The sequence below is a fragment of the Ambystoma mexicanum genome, chromosome 4p, assembly GCF_040938575.1.
Source record: "Ambystoma mexicanum isolate Mex_15411 chromosome 4p, UKY_AmexF1_1, whole genome shotgun sequence".
NCBI classification, from domain to species: Eukaryota; Metazoa; Chordata; class Amphibia; order Caudata; family Ambystomatidae; genus Ambystoma; species Ambystoma mexicanum.
In genome coordinates this window covers 909,858,207-909,881,425 of record NC_090927.1, presented here as the reverse complement: position 1 = coordinate 909,881,425, position 23,219 = coordinate 909,858,207, and the positions used below count along the sequence as shown (strand labels likewise).

The 23,219-nt window shown below is 44.8% G+C and overlaps 1 protein-coding gene across 1 annotated transcript in view; it reads right to left on the bottom strand.

Moving 5' to 3' along the window:
- GABRR2 (gamma-aminobutyric acid type A receptor subunit rho2) overlaps positions 1-23,219 on the bottom strand; it is a 633,724-nt gene that overhangs the window by 439,310 nt on the left and 171,195 nt on the right. The gene's annotated exons all lie outside the window — the stretch shown is intronic.

Here is a 23,219-nt window from a genome sequence, read left to right as displayed (position 1 = left end):
GACTGTGCTCCCACCAGAAGCCCCTAGACCTTAGTTCATGATGAAGAGGAAAGGGGAGTCATCAGAGGAAAAGGAAAGGAGACAACAACTGATGAACAGGGATAAAAAACATACGCCAGAAGGCAATACGGAAAGGGGCTTGGTGCAAGAAGCTCCAAATGCATGGAAAGTGAAATGAGTGGTACAAAAGGTTAAGCGCAAGCTGAAAGGTGCCCCTAGATGAGGTAGAATGCAAACGCAGGTCCAACATAGAACACCGTAATCCGTGGTGTACGACTGCATGTGAAAGGGCTCACTCCCCACTTTACCAGAATAAACTCAGAATAAAAGACACATCCCAGTAGGGAATGAGATGAGGAGAACAGATTGCGAGGTTGCCAAAGATTTATAAGATTCGGCATCCAGAGAACTCTGCTACCCTGTGAGCGCTCTGGCAAACATTACACTTACAATGGATTATAAAACAAAAAGGCGTCATCAGTGATGTTAGCTATAAGGGTTACAAAAATGCAATACTATTGGTTGCAAAGCGACGATGCACAGGGGCCTGTAGTTGCTGCTTCGTCAGGATTGGCTGCTCCGTTGGCGGGATGGTGAGCCTCACGTGGTTCAGCTGGACTTGTCCGGGTGGGGTAAGTGCCGGGTCAAGCTGGTGATGCGGATGAAACTAGCTAAGCTGGCATAGATACTAAATATTGGCATACAATAAACACTGAGCATCAGTATACCTTTGAGTAAATCTTAGAGGCTTACATGTTGTACATACATCATAATATCATTTTACATTGGGTCCTTCATAATGTGAAGGGTGTGGGGGTCTTACTTTTATGCGATTACTTGGTCTGGCATATCTGGGCGAAATGGGGCATGGGGTGACACATGTTACCTTTAGGACAGGATATACCGTGACAGAGGTCTGAGTTTATTGGGGGCACTCTGGGGTGGTCAGCACAAGGGGCACACTTCTGTTACATCAAGATAATACCTTAGGAGGGCACTGGGTTACACAAGCAGTAATTTTCCAACAGCAAGGGTGAGGTGTGCAGGAGCGGGTTTGTGGAGATGGATGAGCTACACGTCATGGTTCAGGCTGGGTCACACACAGGATAGTGATCTCAAAGGAAGAATGATAAGATACATAATGTTCATTGTTGAGGTTAGCTTCATCCGTGAGAAAGGGACTTGGGCCACGCAGAAAAGGTGGGGGCAGTTGGTGCTCGCTGTGCGCGGCGCTGCAGAGGGGAGGGTGACTTTGTAGTGCCGAATTGTGGCCTAGTCCAAAGATGGAGTCGAGGGTACACAAAATGGAGTTCAAGTGTGTCTTGCAAATAGCCCCACCTCTGCTTCAGCTGAGGCGTTATTCCTCATGGCAACAGAAAGGCAATGGAGGCATCCCCCACTACTGCAAGAGCAAGCGGTTTATCTCATGTAGAATGTATGGGTGGGGGGCTGATTCGCCCGTGCCCTTAGAAGCACCCAAACAAGCCCCTAAGAATGACTCTGACCAAACAGACACCAGCACAACAACACCGGGACTACTAAACCAAGAGGCCAGGAGCGGCCGAGTCCATGACAGACTTTGTGAAAGGCGAATGTGATTGAGAACATCAAGGAAGGTGAGGGCAGACATCTGACCTTCATTATACGGTGCAAGACTTAGCACAGTTTTTGTGGGACATTGCTCTGGTGTCAATTTTACAGCTCAATATACTGACATCTGTGGTGGGGTTGTGGCCCCTGAGCTTCTATCCAGGGATACAGCCAAAATATCTGGGGCTAAAGCCCCCCAGCCCTACCCAGTGACACTCCTGCAGAGCACCTTGCACAGTGCTTCGCTCTCTCTTGTGTTTTTGTACAGTAGCTTGCAAGAGAGTAAGGGAAACAACCAGGGTCGTGGAAACCAGAGAAACACTCTGTATCCATGTCTAACTGTGTCAAGTAGAGTGCACCTGCCGCAGCACTTGAGCAAACGGTACCAGCACCTTCTACTAGCACCACTTCAACCTAAATAAATCACACACGCAAGCACCTAAAAACTAGTTCTGATTCATTTTTAAAAAAACTTGAACTATTGTATCAGAGATTACAGTATTTTTGAAGCATATTTCCAAATTTCAAATTTAAATCAATATTTGCATGACATCATTTTCAGTTGTGCTGTGCACTTCTCGTAAAGACACTCCCATGGTTTGTGTTTCTATTTCAGAAGGACTATATTGCAGAATGCCATGTTCATAATTCTTACCTCATCCACCACAGCTTGGCACTTTCTCGTGACCTCCTCCTCCTTCATTTAGCCCTTCTCCTACTTTCCTCTCTTCAAACACACATTTCCTCTCTACCCCCACACTGCCATTTTTCGCTTCCTTGTTCTACCCCCATTAGCCTTTACTCTCCCCTTCATCCTCTTCCGATCAACCCTTCCCCCCGTCATTCTCCCATCAGCCCTTCCTTTCCCTATCATCTATTGCTCATTTGTCATGTGTGACACCTCCAGTCGATGATGACCTTTTAGCCAATATTATAAAAGATGAGTCTACAAAACACATAGGTCAACATGTCCCAGAATGCAAAGTGCTGGCTGTTTACTAAAATGCCAGGACTGGCAGACATTTTCACAAATGAAATGGGGCTGCTGGGAAGCTAGACTCATCCCTATTTTTCGAACGCTTCCCCTTTTCGGGAATATTCTATCTAGTCTTCCTCTCTCCTATCCCTATCCTCTGACCCTGTTCTTTCACTCCTCATACACCTCCTGCCCTACCCTTTCCCCTCTCATTCTCCACAGCCCTTCTTTCACGATCAACTTTCTGCAGCTTGTCTTCTCCCTTTCTCTTTTCTTCCTACTCCAGTATCCTCTCCCCTTTCTCCTCCTTCCATCTCTGTGCACTGCTACAGCGAGACTACTCCCAGCAGGCCTGGTTGTACCTTCTACCACATGTACACGTAAGGAAGGCACAGGAGGCAAGATAAGTATGGCCTTCTTCTTTATTCTTCCTTCCTTGTAGTGACCACCTCCCTTCCTTGTCACTTCTTTTCTTTCCCTTTCCCCTGACTCCTCCTCGCTTCTGCTCTTACCTTCCCAGTCCAGTGTTCCTGCAAGGACACAACATCTTCCTCCCAATTATCTGTCCATCTCTTCATTTCTTCCACCCATTGGCCAGGTTTTTGTATTACTCTTCCTGATCATCCCTGACATATTCAGTTGTCCTGCTTCTCTTGCATCGTGAGTTCAATGGACAGATTATCATCTTCGGTTCCTTCGGACATCGTTGCTTCCCCCTCCAGCTCTGTTCTCATCTCATCGGACCTCCTGCAGTGCCTGAACTGTAATGCATTCCTTGTTACCTCCTTGTTCCTCAATGCCACAGTGACCATTGATCACTTAAATACTATTATCATGACGCGATCGGTCATGTATCAAGGGTCTGTCTTCCTTACTGTTTTTGCTACACAAGTACTTAATCTCCAATGTCAAAATCTTTTTCTGACACATGTCTGTTTGATCAGTGTACACATTTACATGATACTTTCTTGCTTGTGCCCCTTTGATTTATTTCATCATCATTATCATCTTTGAAGAGTCCATTTCAAAGTAGACTCCTTAATTGTCAAACCATCATGAGTTCTGCTGGCGTCACTCATGTCCCCTCATGTGGCCTTGTCCGATACTGCTGCATAGTCTTGCCATTGGTTGGATCATTACCATGAACCTTTCTGCCATTCCATTGGCTTGGGGCCACAACTGGGTATCTTTTGGTGCCTGAACCCTAGATGAGCTGCCCACCCGATAAAATGATGGTTATTAAAAGGTGGTCTGTTGTCTCATTTAACAATTGCTGGGGTATCTCACTCACTGAATACTTCATCTATCGCTTGGGCTGCTGATCTGAAGTTGGTAGACAGCATAACCTTAGTGATTGGGAATCTGGAGTACTCAACTTTGACCAAGAGAAAATGTATGATCTGTCTTGAGTTGGGCCACAAATATTTACAGCCACTGTGTGCCAGACAATATCCGGAAGGTCCATGATCATTGGTGGAGTCGGCGTATTGGCTTTTGCGGTCATTTGGCATGCCTCACACTGTTCAATCATCATCTGAACCGTCTCGTCACTGACAGGAAACCATACTTGATGGCGTAACAGTCTTTTAGTGTTGACCACCCCCCGGTGACCTTCATGAGCAAACTCAACCACAGCTTTCCTCAAAATGGCTGGAATAAACCGCCGTGCCCCCCTCAAAAGCAGTGAGTCGGCAGAGACGGCCAATTCCACAGGAACAATCGCTTTCATTTTCGGGTGTTGAGACCTGCCAGGCTGGTGGTGTGCTGCACATAAGTCTTCCACTTGCTGTCTTTAGTAAGGGTGGTCGCTGTTTGAATAGTAGGCTCATTTCTTGATGGCACGGACATGTCCTTCTTTGAAACCGTAGGTGGCAAAGCATACTCCGGCATGTAATTAATGTAAGCATTCCCTATATTCCTACTGATGCAGGAGTCCTGAGCAACAGTGTTCCTCGAAATATAATCAGCCGGGTTGAGGTCCTTCCCCGGTAGGTGAATAATGTCATAATTGTACTCCTGGAGCCTCATGCCCCACTGTTTAATGAGGGAGGCATGCAAGTGCAGGGAATACCAAATAGCGGAAGCAATGCCTGATGATCTGTAACCTGTGTGTAAGCTTTCCCAATAAGAAAATGGTGAAAGTGTATGCATGCCCATACTGCCTGCCACAAGGATGTCTTTCTTTGGTTGAGAGTAAGCCACCTCTGTTTTGGGGAGGGCTCGGCTGGCATATGCAATGATTATCTAGCCTGATGAGCTTGTACAGAACTGGCCTAGTATAGCCCTTGGCCTCACAGGGCTGGCATCCGTCAACTCTGTGTTTTTCAGGATCGAAGTATTCAAGTTGGTGTGCATTTGTCAGGGCCTGTTTGAAGGCCTCAAAAGGCAGCTGGAATTGCTGTGTCCACTGAAATGAGGCATCCAGTTTCAGGAGTCAGCGCAGGGGTTCTTTCATGGTGGCATAATCTTCAATGCAACAGGAGCAATAGCCAGCCATACAGAGGAATTATCAGAGATACGCCATGTGTAAAGGCGGTGGAAGCTGGCGAATGGTTTGGACTTTCACGGGATCATGTCCTGTGCAGAGAAAAAGTGACCAACAAATGTAAGGTGTGATGTGTCCACCTCACACTTGTCCAAATTAAGTGTCAGTCCTGCACTCATCGGTGCTTGGCATACCTTCATGCACATCTGACCATGTTCTGTCTGGGTGCGACCAACAGCTAGAATGCTGTTGCTACAGTTAAATGACTGGGGAATTAGGAGCAAAATGCGTTGGATAATGTCATGAAAAATCTCAGCTGCCGAAGAAATACCAAAGGTAAACTATTTATACTGGTATACACAGTTAAGATGTAGTAATTGGCCTGGAGAATGGATGGAGAGGGAGTTTGTGGTAGCCCTGGTTAGGGTCTAATTTGGTGAACCGCATTTCACTATTCAGCCTGATGATCATGTCCTTGATGTTCAGAGCCTGCATGGTGTTTAAGTTTAATGGCCGTAGTAGGAATATGCAAAACAAAGGCAAAGTCTGATGCATACTCCATCCTTAGGTACTACCACTACCGGTTAGACCCAGCGCGTGGGGCTTGTAACTGGTTCAATGATGTTTACTTCAAGGAGGCGCTTCAGTTCCTCTGGAACTTTGTGTTGCAACTGGAACCCCACACGTCTGAGATGTTGTGGCACGGGGAAAATCATGTCATTGCTGTGTAGGATAATTGGAGTAGACTTGAGTGCACCTAGTCCTGTCACTAACTTGGGGAGTAACGATTGAACGGTAAGTTTAAACATAGGGCCGTTGTGCAGCAACATTACGCTTTGTGTGTCCATCTGACAGGCGCTTGGCTGTCTTAAAACAGAGTGACTGAGCGCTGGTGTCTTGAGCATGTGAAAGGTAATGAGAGAACTGGGCAACAAATGGGAGTGGTTCCATCGCACCCCTTTCGAAAATGCGTGTTGTGATTAGGGACAACTTCTGATCAAATTTAAGAAGATGGAATTATCATTCCTTAGTGATGTTTACAGTTGCCCCGTGTCGATAACGAATAAGACATTTTGACCCGGCAGGGTAATTTGGAGATGCTTCTTCACCCACGTCCGCAGCCATGAGACAGACGCACTCATCATGGACTCATCATGGGGTTCATGGAGCTTTAAAGGGTCCTGGTCTATGTCAACGACATCGTCCTCAGATTCTTCTGTGGTTACATGGTGCAGTATTTGTTTCAGTGGATCTGTTTCATTGGATCATTGAGGTGGGAATGGGCGCCCATCCCTGCAGACAGTTTGGAAATGACCTTGTTGGCCACATTTGCTCCAGTGTTGGGTAAGAGCCGTATATGGGTTTTTGTGAGGAAATGGAATAACATACCTTTAGTATGTCCATGTTGTGCGGTCCGGTGTAGGACGCAGTTGGAGTAGGACGCAGAGTCGGGCCTCTTTGGTTAGGTTGGAAAGTGATGTAGGATTGATGGATATTGCTGCAACTGTTGCAGTTGTCTTTGGAGCTTCCATGGTGGCAGCTTGAGAGACCACATGCTTTTATGTGCTGGCTAGGACAAGTAATTCAGGAACAGGTATCTTTAGAAGGTGTCCTCCGGAATGTGGAAGATGTGCATCCCTCAATTATACAGAGTTGGACTTCTACTTCATCAGAAAAGTTATTGAACTGTCAGTAGGTCACATGTTTTTGCAAATGAAGGACGTCCTTGTCCATAGTTTCCAGAACTCTTCGGCTACATTGATTAAATGTGAACTTTTCGCAATATGCTTCTCTGGGCCACAAATCTATTGTTGAGGGCTGCAAAGAATGTGACGTAGGATTGTATGTCGGCATCATGGAGAGTTTTGATGACAGGCTTCACCTCTCTCCCAATTAGGATTGTAAAAATATCTCCATGGTCAGCAGCATCCTTTTCCCGTACAACTTTGATAAAGTGCTCAAAATCTTCCAGCTAATCAGAAAAGCACAAGCCGTGATCTGCTGGGGGAGCCAGTTAAAATGGGGATGGTTTTCATAGGAATTATGCCCTGTGTGCATAAAAGGGCAATTGCGCAAGGCCATTTCGTCTTGCAGTGTGATAGGCAAGCGGAAACAGATTTGTATGTCTTGTTAGGTCAAGGTATTCTTCCTTGGTTGTGTGTAATATTCTTATGGGACACATTACCACAAGCAGGCTTCCCTTTGAGGCGTGGATGTCTGGTGTTGAAGCAGGAATGGGAGCCCAAATGGCATGCAGTCATAAGCATATATTTCGTATGGGAAATGCTCGCACTGTGCTCTGTGTATCAGGATCACCAGATGGTGAGCGAGAAACCAATCTTCCCTTCTTTGGTTCTCAGTTAATATCCATGTAGTAAGCCTTCCCTCTTTTGTTTATATATATATATATATATATATATATATATATATATATATATATATATATATATATATATATATTCAGTGGAAAAACTTTGTTAAAGGGACATCATGGTTAAGTTGCGCTACTAAACACCTATCAAATTCTGTGAAAAAACATTGTTAAAGGGATGTTATAGTTCAGTTGCTCTAAGAAAAACCTATCAAATTCAGTGCAAAGAGTTTTTTAAAGGGACATTATACTAACTTTGCACTAATAACCTATCCATATTATTGTTACAAGTAAAACCAAAACATCCCAGAAATTCCCCAGTTATGGTAAACTAAGCAACCATAACTCGCACTATCAATGTGCACTGCAAGGACTAACAACAATGACATGAAAGATGATTTCACACATGTCATTGATGATTTCACACATGTCATTGTAACTCCCAAATAGCAATATAGCGTTTCCACCATACACTTACACACCATTACACAATCACGCACCTCTATCTGTATTCCTCCCCTCATATGCATCCATTCATGCACAGATGCACACATATACATCACAATATGTGCACACCTACACTTTTCTTTTTTTTCTGCAGCAGCTGCTACAGAAGGGCTAGCAAAAAGGAACTCTGTAGAAAACCAGGCAGAAATAGCCCAGCTCTACCTAAAACCATAGAAAGTAGCCATGCACCCCTAGCACATTTTGTACAGAAAATTGAATAAAACAGCCAATACAGGCACAAAGTAAAACAAAAGCACCTACCAGTAAGGAGAATGTAATGCCTCTATCAAAATGTAGATATGAAAATAAAGGTAGTGAAAGGTAATGAAAAGAGTGCAGCTGTCACTACTGGTAATGACATTTGTGATGTCATCTTTGATGTCCTGGGTGTTAGTGTTAGCAGTGCACGGCGGCGCGAGTTATGATTGCTTATCTTACCATAACTGCCGAATTTCTGGGGTTTTTCGGTTTTACTTTGAACCATAACGTCCCTTTTAACAAAGTTTTTTCACTGAATTTCATAGGTTTTTAGTAGCGCAACTTAACCATAACGTCCCTTTAACAAAGTTTTTTTACTGAATTTCATATGTTTTTAGTAGCACAACTTAACTATAATATCCCTGACTTTATATACATGTAACATAGAACATACTGAACCCCTAGCTATTGAATTCGATGTCACATATCGAAAATCTGAGCGTGGTGAATGTAAATTTAAATAGTGTGCCCCATTTCCCCTTGGAGGTTGGCTCTGAACAGAGCCGTTTTTTGTGGGGGTTTTTGCAGATGCTTGACAGACACCTGTTATTTTGTGTATTTTTTTTTTCTTACTTTACTCCTAAAATCTTCACATAACCTTCTCCAAAGCAAGCCTTACATTCCAAAACAGAATGGCATTTCCCATAAAAGATAAGGAAATGCCATCTTCTTTAAAATAAACAGCATTACTGGAATCAATATTCTCATTATTACAGAAGAACATACCAGCTCTAAGCATGAAGGCACACATACCTCGGTTGATTACGCACCTAGCATTGTTTTGCTGAGGACAAAAAACTGAACTATTGTCCCATATTGCCCTAGGTACTAATCCAGAAAAAATTACTTTGGCATTTGGAAGGATGTTCATTACTGCTTGAACCAAGTGTTCCAAATCTGCCAACAAAGTAGGGGCACTGACATAGCCCAAAAGGAAAGCACCATAGTGCAAAACTGCCACATGGGGACTGTTGATCCTGCCCATATCTTCACAAACTTGTACAATTCCCTGTACATTGCAATCAGGCACAGTGCTCCACACCACCTCCACTCCTTTAACATCAAAATTCTTTGCAATATGCCTGCATTGAGCATACTGTTGTAAACCATGCACAAACACATCTCCGAGCACCAACACCCTGACTTTCTCCACTTCTGCCATCTTCACTACACACAGTCTCTTTGAACACAAATCCACAACCTCAACATCTGATTGGCTTATCCCTACAGTCTTCTTTCCATGCTGGATTTGCTGGAAAACCCCGGATGTAGCACGCCCTGTCCGCAGACCGCATAACTCTTAGACAGCCCTTCTACCATTTCCACTTCATTCTCTGTGCCATTCCCTCATTGGATACAGCTAAGCAAGCACACAATAAGGAGAACGTCCTCAGAACACCCCCATTTTGTTTATTTTCGAACATTTCAGGACACCGCAAGTGTTCTTAGACCACTTTCAGCTTGACAACGAACAATACAGACATCATCTTCAGGAAACCGCCTGCGAACATTCCAGGACCCCACCAGTCTTCTTAGAACACTTTCACCGAATCCATTCTGTTTATTTACGAACATTTCAGAACAGCCGTGTTGTCTGCAGAAAAATCGAACACAACAGAAGTGTCTAGCACATAAAAGAAACAGAACATTGAACCTATCTCATACTTCCCCACTCTCCCCAAACACTCTTACACACCAACACACTCCACTAAATACAATTTTTAATCCAAGTTTCACTGCGCTGTCCGCGGTCGTCCGTGAATGCAAGATGGCAGGCGCCACAGAAAATCTGACGCGCTTCACGCACCATGCCGTCCAATTAGCAAACACGTTGCATGTCCGCGGACATCACGCAAGCTGCTCGGCCAATCAGGGTACTGTCCGCGGAGTGAACCGGGAAGTCCGTCCGCGGAGCGAACGGAGATATCACAAATTTTTTTGCCTTACATTTTGGTAATTTTTAAAAAAACTACTGGAAGGATTTACACCAAATTTGCAAAAGCACGTTTCCGGGACCAAGCCTCCGCTCCTGCCGCAAATTTGGTGTAAATCCGTCCTGCGGTTTGGGCTGTAGGGGTGCGCAAATTTTTTTCCCATAATGTCTATGGGAAAAAACTAAAGTTTTGGGACCCCCCCTATAACTTTGCACCCCCTGGACCAAACCTCTCCAAACTTTGCAAAAAAATTCAGAGTTGCCATATACTTTTTTTGCAAAGTTTGGTGAGGATTCGTCCAGAGGGAGCCAAGTTATAAGCCGCCCAAAAAATTCTCTTCCTATGGAAACACCAACTTAACCATAACTACATGGACGCTACCGCGTCCATGTAAAATATATATATATATATATATATCTCGAAAAGTGGTCCAACCAAACAAACATCCATTCATGGTGAAATGTAATGCGTTCACGTTACAAAAAGAATGACCTTGCACTCGAATTTAAGGAAAAGTGCAAAAAGATGTTGTTTTTATTTAACTATTAGTTATAAGACCTTGTTAAAAAACTCATTATAGACATGAGCATGACAAAAGGATAAGTACCTGTGAAAAACAGGTTAAAAATCGCCACACGTTCCGTCTGATATACAGAATTCCTAAGGCTAATATCAAAGATATAATGACTCAGCTTCAATATTTGTGATCTCAAGCCTCTCGCACCGGAAGCAGTCACAGCATTATCACATGACAACCAAAATAATGCCCTTACTCGTTTGTTTAAACTGTGGCAGCCATTTTGCAGATGCCACTATGCATACAGATTAAATATGAAATCCCACTATGTTATGAAGTGGTATATATACACTTATTTTCAGATGAGCTATGCGCAGGCCCCCCGTGTGTCTGGAGTACTGGTGTATGCAGCATATGCCTTGCTGCTATTGTGCTTTTTTTCTTCCTTCTTTTTCTTTAACCTATGCACTGTTCAGGTCTCCCTGTTCAGCAGTGGCACCGGGAAATGGGGTAGGAGCACCAGGCAAGAGGTGCACAGCGGCAGCTGACTGAAAGCAAAGACCGGAACTTGCTGAGTGCCACGCCGAACAGTGGCGTCAGAAAGAAGCGGCTCCAAAGGGGTCAAATTGAAATGTGGCATCTGAAGATAAATAAGAGATGAAAAATCGTGATTTTATTCTCTATTCATATATGTCAAAAGGGAGCCCTTTCCTTAGGAACTATTGGGATAGGAACCTGATCTAAACAAACTGGGTTCCTATTAAGTTAAGTATTTAGTTAATAATTTCACTTATAAATCAATAAACACACAATGACGCAAAGTATTTAAGTGTTGTTCTTAACCATTAGAAATATCATTTTTTATTTAATATCAACAAATAAATGTCATGAAACACAAACAAAACCAACTGATTATCAAACAATGGCTCCCACTTACACACAGGGATATACGCGCATACTGTAACTGGACTGGACATTCTGATCAGTTGCATACACACACGTAAACTCGTCAATTTACAACAAATGCTACACTACAGCATCATGTGAAGTGCTGACGGGATACCAGCCAGTCAGCATTCACGTTTGGTCGTAATTACCAGAGGGGCAGACAATGCGGGGGCTATTCGTGACGTAGTATCTGATTTTTTTTAAACGTAGTTCTCATAGACATTGATGTCAAAGACAGGAACACAATTCAATGCTCTGCATATTGTGGGAGAGAAGCAAAGGAAACTGACACTGAGACGGAAGGTTGGGATTTAGTGCTGTGACAAGCCGACAAAGAATCTAGATTTATCACATGAGCAGACACAACAGCAAGTAACTATGACACATGGCATCTCCCATCTGAAGATATGCCCCCCCCCCCCCGCCCCCGCAAAGAAATACGTCTGCTGATCACACTGTAACTGTGCAGGCCCAGAAACTATAATGCATGTCACAGCGGTGAGGTGATCTGCCTCTTTGAATTCATGTATTAAAGCCGACCACGGGGATCACGTGGGAGTCGTCATGTTTGTAGGCCAGACACTTCACCACTGCACCATATAACCTGATGAAGCTACTAAAGGTGAAATGTGTCCTTTTGTTACTGCAAGTTCCAGGGAAAACATCTGTATTAGTTCTTGGAGTTTAAAACATGCACAGCTTTAAAGATTTTCAAAAACACTATTAGAACAAAATATCCTCTCTTGGTTTTGTGTGTGTGTTGATTTTATGAAAGTCAAATGCCATTCGTCCTGTGTAATTTGGATGGTTATGCAAAGCCAATTTTATGAAATGTGCAAATTTCACCTTGATATACTCATTTCTGGCGACGTCACATCCCATTTGCGTTTGTTGATGAGTCCCCCCACTTTAATTTTTAGTACTTGACCCCTATCAGGGTTAGGAACTCAGGACATCAAAAAAATATTTTCTGACAGGCAGGACAGCAAGTGGATTCAGAGGGAATACCTGGAGGGAATAAACATGGAGTCATTATCGTAGTCATTAAATAACGAAATCGTTCATAGACATCCTACCAAGTCATAAACACAAAACACCACGTGCTGTGTAAACCACTAAGCACCAGAAATAACACACTATGGGCCTCATTACGAGGGTGCCGGTCCGGTAACACCGTTGTTACCGCACCGGCTACGAGTCTGCCTGCCGGAGCTGCTGTGCCCAGCAGGTCTGCCCTGCCGGGCACAGCGACCACGATAAGCAGACCGTAACAGAGCTGTTTACGGTGCCAGGGCCTCTGTGTACCCCATTCCTTTTGAGTCCTATAGGGCTCAAATGGGAATGGGGAATACAATTTTTCCGGCACCTAACTTCCCGACCGGCGGGGTTAGAATCCCTTGCTGTTACCGGCAAGCCAGGCGCCGGAAAAATGTGCAAGTCCGGCGGCAGCCTGCCAGTTTTACCAGCATGGCTACCGCCGGACTTGTACTGAGGCCCATATGTAATTGTGGGTGTTTAGTGGTTTTCTTGGTAGGATGTATATGAATGATTTCTTTTTTTCATTACTATGATAATGGCTCCATGTTTACTTCACTACTAGGAATGAGCAAATTGGTAGTAAAAAATAACCCGAATGCATTAAATGAATGCTGTTAACAAAAAAAGAAACGAGCCAATACAATTGAAATATTGGTGAACCAATAACATTGAAAGTTTGGTGGATGGAAAACTGTCCAGGAGATTTATTTAGCATAATATGCTTTTGAAATGATAGTAATCACACTGAATTGTGTGAGTATATATGTTGGGTGCAACTGTGTAACAAGTGTATCTGACATACCCTGAGTACTCAACATTACATCATGCCTGATGTATCTATTAATGGAAACATGAATGAAAATGCCCGGCTTAGTCTTATTGTATGATGCAACTATAAATACATGAATCTTTGTTAAAAGTCTGATTCAATCTTAATGTCAAGCCTCCCTCATCATCAGTCCTCCCAAATCCCAGCTGTTTTGGCACCCACTGCTGAACTTCTATATACCATGATCAGCAGCTGGTCTGTAAAGAATTTCAAATCGAACTGCCCACCAAATAAAGAAATACAAATAAAAAGTAGGATTAACCGCTGCAAGATTCCTGTCAAGGTGGCGATGCCGGGAGTGAGCACAGCCGAGCACAGGTCTGCAGAAGTACTGTAGCGAAACACCGGTGTGTACTCAACAACCTCGCGCGGCATTGCCACCTTTTACAGATGTCGCAGGTGTCATCAGCCAGGAGCTAGAGCCATATGCACCCAGCTGATCCCCGTATGTATATCACTGCCATATTGATAGCACTCAGCTGTGTCTGCACATGACAGCAATAGCACAGTGGACCAGACAGCTGCTGATGACTTACACAGAGCAGAGCTGCTGAGGTTTAATCCTCTCTCTCTCTCTCTCTCTCTCTCTCTCTCTCTCTCTCTCTCTCTCTCTTCACGGAAACATTCAGTATCCCGTGCAGCTCCAGATGCTTGGGCAGAGCCGCCAACAACCGCAACCAAAGAGCAGCTGAACAGTAAAGCAAAACCCCATGCAAGCAGAAGGCATGACACGAAAAGGAAAGTCATGGGGCTCATTACAAGTTTGGGGTGTCTGGGCAGTAAATCCGCCCAGATGCCACCAAACGGTATTACCGTTACCACCACTTGGTCTGGCGGTATAACCGCCAGATTACAAGTGGTGGAAGCCTGTGTAAATCCCCAATTCATGGAGTACCACTGGATTCCGTGGGGGATTTTGCCAGTATTACAGGGACTGGTATTGCCAGTGATTTATTGCCGGTAAGGTGTCAGAATGACCTCCAACTCTTAGCAAGTCATTCTGCCACTTCACCGGCAAACTCATAGTTGGCCGGTGCGGTAATGTGAAGTTATATGTAAATACTGGCACGTTATCACCACACTAGCCAACGTATTAAGGTTGGCCATGCTCCCTTTCCAATATGTTGAGCTATGTTCATAGTTTCTATATTGCACCAGTCACCGCAGCAGTGGTCTAACAGTGCAGAGGCGTGTCTGGGACATGGTGTATTGTCCCCGTTCAGAGGTATCCAGACCTTAGTCTGCAGATGAATGGAAACAGGCATCAGAGGAGAGGAAGCATGAAAGGGGAGCAGAGTTAGAGATGCACGAAGGAGCTGTACAAGTAACCGAGGAAGAGAAAAGAGGGCAGTTTGGGATAGTTTGCCTGTCTGTTGCACCAGTGAAGGGCGATCAGAGCATACCGCTGATCAGGTAAGTGGCCAACGCAAAATGTTCTGAAGAAATAGCACATACCGTTTGTAGGACGTTTCTAGTAGTTTAAAGGAGCACTGAAATGTGTCGGTAAGTGGCTACATAATGGGCTTAAAGGGTGCTCTGGTGCAACCCCGGAAGTATGGATGCTTATTTGCCTTTAAGGTGTTGCCGTAACCTGTCACACACGAGGCATACAAATCTGAGAGTGCCCAGTCAGCTGCGCAATTGTAGGGTTCACCAAGTAAATCAGAGGATGTCTGTAAGATTGCTTAGTGGGGCTGTGTCTCTTTTGAAGAGATATCTTTATGATATGGATGCTGAAGGTAGGGGTTGTAACAGGCCCAACCTTAAATCAATGTGAGCTGTGCAATGTAGTATGATACAATCAAGTAACATTTCTTTGTTTCACTAAGAGATAATCTGGTTGAAACGTTGCACTATATAAAATCGTCACCTCTTCGACTAGCCTACCACAATTAGAAAAAAACTGTCGTTTTTATTTTTTGTAGGGAAATTCGTTTCTGTGTTCACAGATACTTACACCATTTATCAACTTTTGTCATCATATGTACATATTATTATTTATTAAGTGTGATACAGTTATATAACTTTGCACACCCTTAAAATTGTACCTAAATACGATAACTTAGACATATAAAACAAACAGAAGCGTTGTCAATAGTCCATCCATATTTACGTATTAACATCATGCGTAATCCCAGCCACCAGGCAGTTATTCCTCCTCCGTCTATGTACATGCACGTCTATGTGCATATGCTATCATCATTTGCCAGATATTGCCATTATATAGTCAGCAACTCGCATCATCAAATACCAGATATTCCCATCATAGGCCCACGTATCTCCATCACTGTCTGGAAATGCTATGCTATTGTCACCATATCTGCAGTTACATGCACTGTTACTGTCATTTGACAGGTATGAAGATCACGTATAAGGAACCCAGTACTACAAGGACAAAACCAACAGCACTTTGGTGCTTTACATATACTAAATACAGATGGGGAGCAGGTGCAAGTGGGTCTAGGTTACCTGGCCTAAGCCCCGCCCACCTGGTGCCTTCCTGCCTGCCGCACTTTTTCATCACTTAGCAAGTCCTGAAAACCTGGTGCCTTCTTGCCTGCCGCTCTTTTTCACCACTTAGCAAGCACCACCCACCTTCTTAGCCCTGCCTCTTCCTTCCTGCTCTTAACTATTAGATCAAGGGCGTCTCTCGCGTCCTAAGCGAAGGGCAGACGAAGAAAAGGCAATTCCTGTTTGGACCTGTTTGGACCAGGAGGACCCAGGACCCGACCCCCTGCTCAGACAGCAGGTAAGCATGCACCAACATGTGTTACTCCCTCTGTCCCCACAGGCCCTCCCCACCCTCTCTGGTCCCCCTTTGATGTTCCCTTGTGCCCCTCTCCCCTCTCGCACACAGGTGTTGCCTGTTTTGCTTGATTCTTCTAAACTACTCCCCCCTCACCCCACTCAAGCCTACCTCTGCAGGAGTCTGTCCTGATAAATTCTGGTTTCACCATCACCGTCTTGTGGCCAATGCTGGATTTGACTTTTATGGACTTCATTCACAGTGCGTCACCCTTTCTCAACTCTCATGATGAACCTCCTTTGCATCTTGTACTCATGGTGGCCCTGAATCATGCTGTTCCCATCTTCATCTTGTATCCTGGCTTGCAACATTATGTGTTACTACTGACTTCTGCAATTGTATTCACTCTCCCCTCTTGCTTCTCCACTCTTTTGACTGCTAACTCTCTGTTCTCTCCTCCTTTCCCTTCTCCCTTTTCCTATTTCCTCCCCTTACTTTCTTCTATGCACTTATTCTATCAGAATTGTCCCTGGACCTAGTATGATAGCAACCTTGTCTGTCTCCTCCCCCCTCCCCTTACTGTTTTTTTCCTCCCCACGTCCCCTCCAGCACTATCTGAAATGTCGTCAGGCCTAGTATGATAGTCCCTTGTTTTGTTCCCCCCCTCCCTTTCTGCACCCCTCTCCCTCACCTCTTGTTTTTCTCCGGCTCTACCAGAAATGTCGTCAGGCCTAGTATGGTAGTCACATGTCTGTTTCCATTTCCTTCCCACTCTCCCCCTCCCTTCCTTATCTATGTCTTAGCTCTTGCACTATCTGAAATGTCGTCAGGCCGAGTACGATAGTTAATTTCACATCCTTACTGTTCATGGCCTGTGAGAATGTCATTGGGCCTCATTACACGGAAGGCGGTGAGCCATGGCGCTATTAGCGCCATGGCTCATGCCGGTAAAATACCGGCACCGCCTTGGCGGAAAGGGGATTTACCGCCCCATTCCAAGGTTGGTGGGGCGGTAAATCCCCCTTCCGCCATTGCCCTTCCCCATTCCCATTTCTGCCCCATAGGGCTCTATGGGAATGGGGAAGGCGCTAATTACGGCACCGCAATTTTGCGGTGCCGTAATTAGCTCCGAGGTCCCTTAGCGGGTTGGTTTTTAACGCCTGCAAAAAGCAGGCGTTAAATCACCAACCCGCTAAGGGACCTCGTAGTAAGGCGGTACTGGTTAACGGTCACCGTTACCATTAACGGTGGCCGTTAACCATTACCGCCTTCCATGTAATGAGGCCCATTGTATTTTCCCTTGTTCCCTTCCTTGCCTTGAAGCGCTTTGAAACACATTGTGTATAGGCGCTATAAAAATTAACTATCATATCATATCATAAATAAAATAGCATAACATGCAAGAATTTGCAAACCAATGTTGAGGTTTCCACACTGTCAGGCATTGTCATCATTTGCCGTTGTTCTCAAATCATTTGCCAAGCATTGCCATAAAATGCTGTGAGATAAAACCATTTCCTTGATATTGCCATTATTTGCCAAGGTGCTCATACTATTTGCTAGGTATTTTCAGCAAAATGACATGTACTTATGCCAGTTGCTTGTTATTGGTATGCAACGTTCACATGCTTGTCGCATTAGTTTCCAACTATTGGCACAATATCCCCAAAACACGCCAGGTATTGCCATCATAATTAGACGGTGCCTGAGCTATTGTCCAGGTATTGCCATCATTTTCCAGGCTCTTCCATCGCATGGACAAGTAATCTGTGTTTTCACAATGGACAGAAGAAGAGGTTTGACAACAGCACATCCTTGTAACTCCTTGAAACTGTAGAGTAACATAGGTGGACCCCCAAACCACAGGCCAGCTTGACACACAGGCAAAGGAAGAAGTTGAGGAACACTTTAACCAAATTGCCTGCATGGAAGGCCAACGGCATGGCACACAGCGATGTGGAATGGTTGTGGTCTGAGCCTCCCTGTAGCAGCTATTAAGAGCACAATGAATTCTCAGGACAACCCAACACACCTCTCTCCTCCCTTCTTCAAACATGGTTTACACAAAGACAACTCTGTGAGCTTCACAGCGTTTGACTAATTCCTTTTTCTCCCATCCTTCAGAGTCCTGGGACACATGTACAACCTTGAGAGGATTGGAGAAATGTGACAGCCCTTTTTGTACATGCCATGGCAACTTCACTTTCACCAGCTCACCAATGTTCACCACATTCTCTCTACAAGTGAACCTCTTACTATGGTACCATTTCCTCTGCACACCTCTCTGACACAATGCCCCATAGACCCACTCACACAACAATGCATAACCCACCCACGCTGAACCCACTTTGGTATTCGGTTTCCTCTTCCTGCAGACCTCAAAAGGCACCACAGCAGTGAAGGGATGAGGACTCAGCCAATATAAAGCTACCCTTTCCTGCGCCTCAGTCTCCCAGTCACCATCGCATCTGAGTGCCAATCTCACACTATTCATTAAAGTCCTATTGATACTTCCACTCCCCTTGATGGCTTCTCTGTGGGAAAGAACAGTCTTTATGTCCTTGGTCCAATTCTCCTGCAGAAACCATTCTGTGGCCCTCAAAACCAGTTGGTCTTGATTCTCTTTAGTGATCTCAGCAGGGAAGCCTTCCTTCCAACATACCCATTCCAGGAAACAGATAACCGATTTAGTAGTGACCTCACTTGGAAGACACACCTCTGGCTACCCGCAGAACATGCCTGTCAAAGTCTATACATATCTAACTCTTAGACGAGGCACGTTCACGGGCTTAACAAAATCAAGCGCAACCTTCTTTGAAGGGCCTATAGAAAGAACATGAACCCCCACAAAGACTGAAGCCTCCACTTCAGCATCCAGTCTTTTTTCTGGCATGTTACACAATGCTTAACAAGCTGTTCAACTTCGGTATCCAGACCTGGCCATAAATAATCCTGATGCTCTAAGGGATGATCACGCGCGCTCAGGGGAGGAATCGCTCTCTCTTCACACATCACCATGTTCCGGTCCAGACTCAGCTCGTCAAGTTTGCTTAGAGAGTTTCCTGTTAGCTCCACACCACACGTATGTAATCCATAAACTGAGCCCACCCTCTCTAAACTTCTTCCCATCTCTCCCGGCCCACGCACCATGTCATCCCAAACACCTGCGTCCCTTCCGCACAATCAGTAGTGGCATCCTCCCAATCCACCACTGTGTTTCCCGAGATGGCATCAGCCACCACATTATGGACCATTTTCAAACCTGTGGTGTGGTAAGATTGGTGTAAAAATTAAGCAGAAATGCATTATGGCACTATTTAAGCCACCTTTGCCACTGTGAGGTAATTGATGAATGTTTTGCAATTGGGGTGGGAGATGGGAAGGGAAATTAATGTACTCCTTCTGCTCCACCTGCAAACCTCTTCATTTTACACTTGCATGATTTCAATGCCAGCTTAAAACGAATGGATTCCTGTGGAATCCACCTGCTAGGAATCCACTGTAAATGCGGTCTGATAAGTGTTATTTGCAGACAGCATTTACTTCTTTTACAAAATGGAGAGTAAAAGTAAAGAGAAAATGTGATTTTGCATGTTTTTACTTTATATTTTTGCACTCTGTTTTGTAAAAGGAAATAATTGCAATGAGGGGACCCAACAGCACACAAGTGCTCTCACTGGTAGTCCCATGCATGCACCTGTCATTTATTTTCTTTAAAAAAAATGAGCCACTTTGTTTTTTCCTGCAATTAACTCTCCATCCATATTGAGATCCTACATGTACATCTCCCAACTGGCAATTATACAAAATATTTAATCCATCCCCTTTCTGGAAAACACCCCTTTAAGTGGATCACGATCAGCCCTCAGGGTAAAATGTCTTCCCTAAAGGTACGTTTGACATTTCTGAGTGGGTCCCTTCTTCCCTCATACCCACCCAGCCTTACTCTTCCTTTGAGAGCCTGGTCTGCAAGCTGGTCATCTCTCCTACCTCGTCTCTGACCATTGCCACTATCTATAGGCCACCTGGCTCTATGGGGGACCAACCAAGTATCCAGCCGAGTGGGTAGGACCAGAAGGGAGAATGGAGAGGGAGAGTGAGGTGCAAAGGTCACAGAAGAGAGTGGATGCCGTGATTGAAGAGTCAAGGTGGATGCTTAAATCGCCCACAAGAAGGAGTTTAGAGGTGGTTGCGAGGAAAGAGGAGGAGAAATCGGCCCATTCAGAGATGAACATGGTGGTACTGACGCAAATAATCGCTTTTGAGAATGAACACACGCCGAAGCATTTTTCCCAAGAATGCTTCATTACAATTGTGTAGTCTGCACCTGAGTGTACTAATGGAGCCACCACAACCCCATTCATCATGAAGTTTGTATATAGTTGTTTCCTCTTGGGCTTTACCCTCACTTCAGTGATAGAAGGGGCCATACTCTGCACAGGTTATGCTGAACCCAGGACAACACCATCAATTATTGACCAAGTGAATGGGGCTGTTGCTGTGACAAAATTATCATAACAGTCTCTTCCCAATTTGAGAGCCAGGCTATGTTGTTATTATGCAAATGTTGTTCATTTATAATTGCTTGGGGGATTTATGCACTCTTGTAAACAGTTGAACTGTTCTAGGAAGGATGGTGGTTGGAAAGGAAGGTTGAGAGAAGGAGTTGGAGAAGAGAGGAAGGAGGACAAGCAAGGCAGAGAATCTGAGGGCTTGAATACCCATTACCTTGCATGTCTTCATTACAAATAAATCCTTGTTACAAAGCAACAAGAGTGTGACCTACCTTGCATCATTGGCAACGAGGATGGGATGGAGGAATTGGACACAAGCCGGGGGTTTAGCAGCCTTCCACAAAGTGAGGGATGAGCGAAGTATTGAAGGGGTGCTGTTGTGCAAAACCAGTCGTGTAGTCCCACCGGTGGGTGTGAGGAGGAGACTTATGGAAGCAGGACATGAGGGTCAATTGGGCATGACAAAAACAAAAAGAGAATCTTATGGCTGATTATTGGTAGCCTGGCTTAGATTTGCAGGCTGGATGATTAAGCAGTGTGCGTTGTATGGGAAGGCCGACAAAATGGTCAGGAATTATGTTCAGCCTCTCAGACCGGTGGAGTTTCCCACTATGCTGTGGTAATTCGTTGCCTTAGGCATATTGGGACCCATTGACAGTGAAAGATCCATTGTTGTATTGATGGATTTATATTCCAAATAGGTTGAGGTAGAGGTAGTATATAAGGCAGATACACAAGCAGTAGTTGCGTTCCTCGATGGTGTGTGTCAGAGTGAGGGTTACCTGGAAAAAATGTGGACCGACAATGGGGTGGAGATTACTTCTACGCTGATGGAGACATTTCTGGGGGGTTTTGCAGTAGTGCATCACAAAACCTCCTTGTATCATCCCAAGGCCAATGGGGCAGTTGAGAGGTTAAATCACATCATGATGCAGGATATTAGGGTGGCTGTAGCTGTGGGAATTGGTTGGGAGGGGTTAGTGAGTAAGAGATCACTACATACAGGTTTGCACCTCATTCCACCACAGGGCTAATTCCTTTTGAAGTATTGAGGAGAAGGAAGGTCCACACATCGGTGTGTCTGCCACGATTAGGGAGGTCTGGATATGTTCAGTAGACTCAACAGATTTTGAGGAAAATGGTCAAGGGTAAGGCGCAAACCATGAAGGAGAGTTATGATGAGTTAAAGAGGTTGAAGAGCTGTGAGGTGTCGGAGGGTGGGAGAGTACATTTGAGGAAGCCAGGGATTGTAAGGAAAGGGAAGAGAAGATGATGGGGCCTGTAAAAAGTTTAAAAAAGTGCTTGATGATCTTGTGGTGTTGTGAGATGGTGGGGTGTGGAATAAATCTAGGATTGCAAAGACGGGTGAGAAGTAGTCATCCATGCAACTGACGGGAAGACATTGGTGGTGGATGAGGGAAGGGTGAGATGTGTTATATGTTGTTTTTATGCAACTGTTGTTTATTCATAAACCATCCCCATTGCTTGGAGCCTCCATGCACGCTTGTACACAGTTGAGCAGTTCTAAGTTCTAAGAAGGATGGTGGTTGGTTATAAAGGAATGTTGGGAGAAAGACTTGGAGAATGGAGGAAGGAAGACAAGCAGGGCAGCAAAGCTTGGGGCTTAAATACCCATTACTTTGTATGTCTTCATTACAAATAAATCCTTGCTGTAAAGCAATGAGAGTGTGGCCTACCTGGAATCATTGGCAACAAGCTGGTCAAGACCCAAGGGCCTGCTGCAGTTCCTCTTGATGCCTGCAGCCCTGGCTGTTGAAGACAGGCACTACCAAACTGAGCAGGAGTGCGCTGGTATCAGTGCCTGGGGTGCCATCATGGCTTCGGATGATTTGGATCCCTAGAGTGTGAGCGCCGCTGCTGCAGTGCGCTTGCTCTCGCTAGCTCTCCAGGCTAGAGTAAAGGGCCCTGCAGTGCTGGCTGCGTGCCATGCTGTTGTCACAAATGTCTAGCAACGGGGAAGCCACAATCCTCCCAGACCTGTGACCTTAACAGAGAACTTCACCTGCTTGCGTGACAAAACTGAATCCTCCCCGGAGTTATAAAGGGGGACGGATGACATGTGGATTTCTTCTCGAATGAAGGAAGAAAGGAATTAAGGTACAACGCGATAATTGTGGATTATAGGTTGTATTGATTCAGATTCTAGGACATTTATTCTTTTGGTATATATACACCTGATAGAACTTTCTTTCGATTGGACATTTTTCTTGAACAGCGGCTTTGCAACAAAACCGGTCACTAGAAATATAGACTCCACTACACCAATAAGATTGTCTTACTGGGGTGGAAATGAGCAACTTTCCAGCTGCGTTTCTGCCCAGCTATGGGACACCCGCAACCAAATGAGAGACATAGAAAGAGGACTTTCAGGATGTCCTGGCTATACATGGTCCTTCGTATAGCACTGACCTCCGACACACAGTCCTCATGCACTGTTTAGGATTCAAAGGCAGGAGGATCTTGAAAAGCCTTCTGTAACCCACGC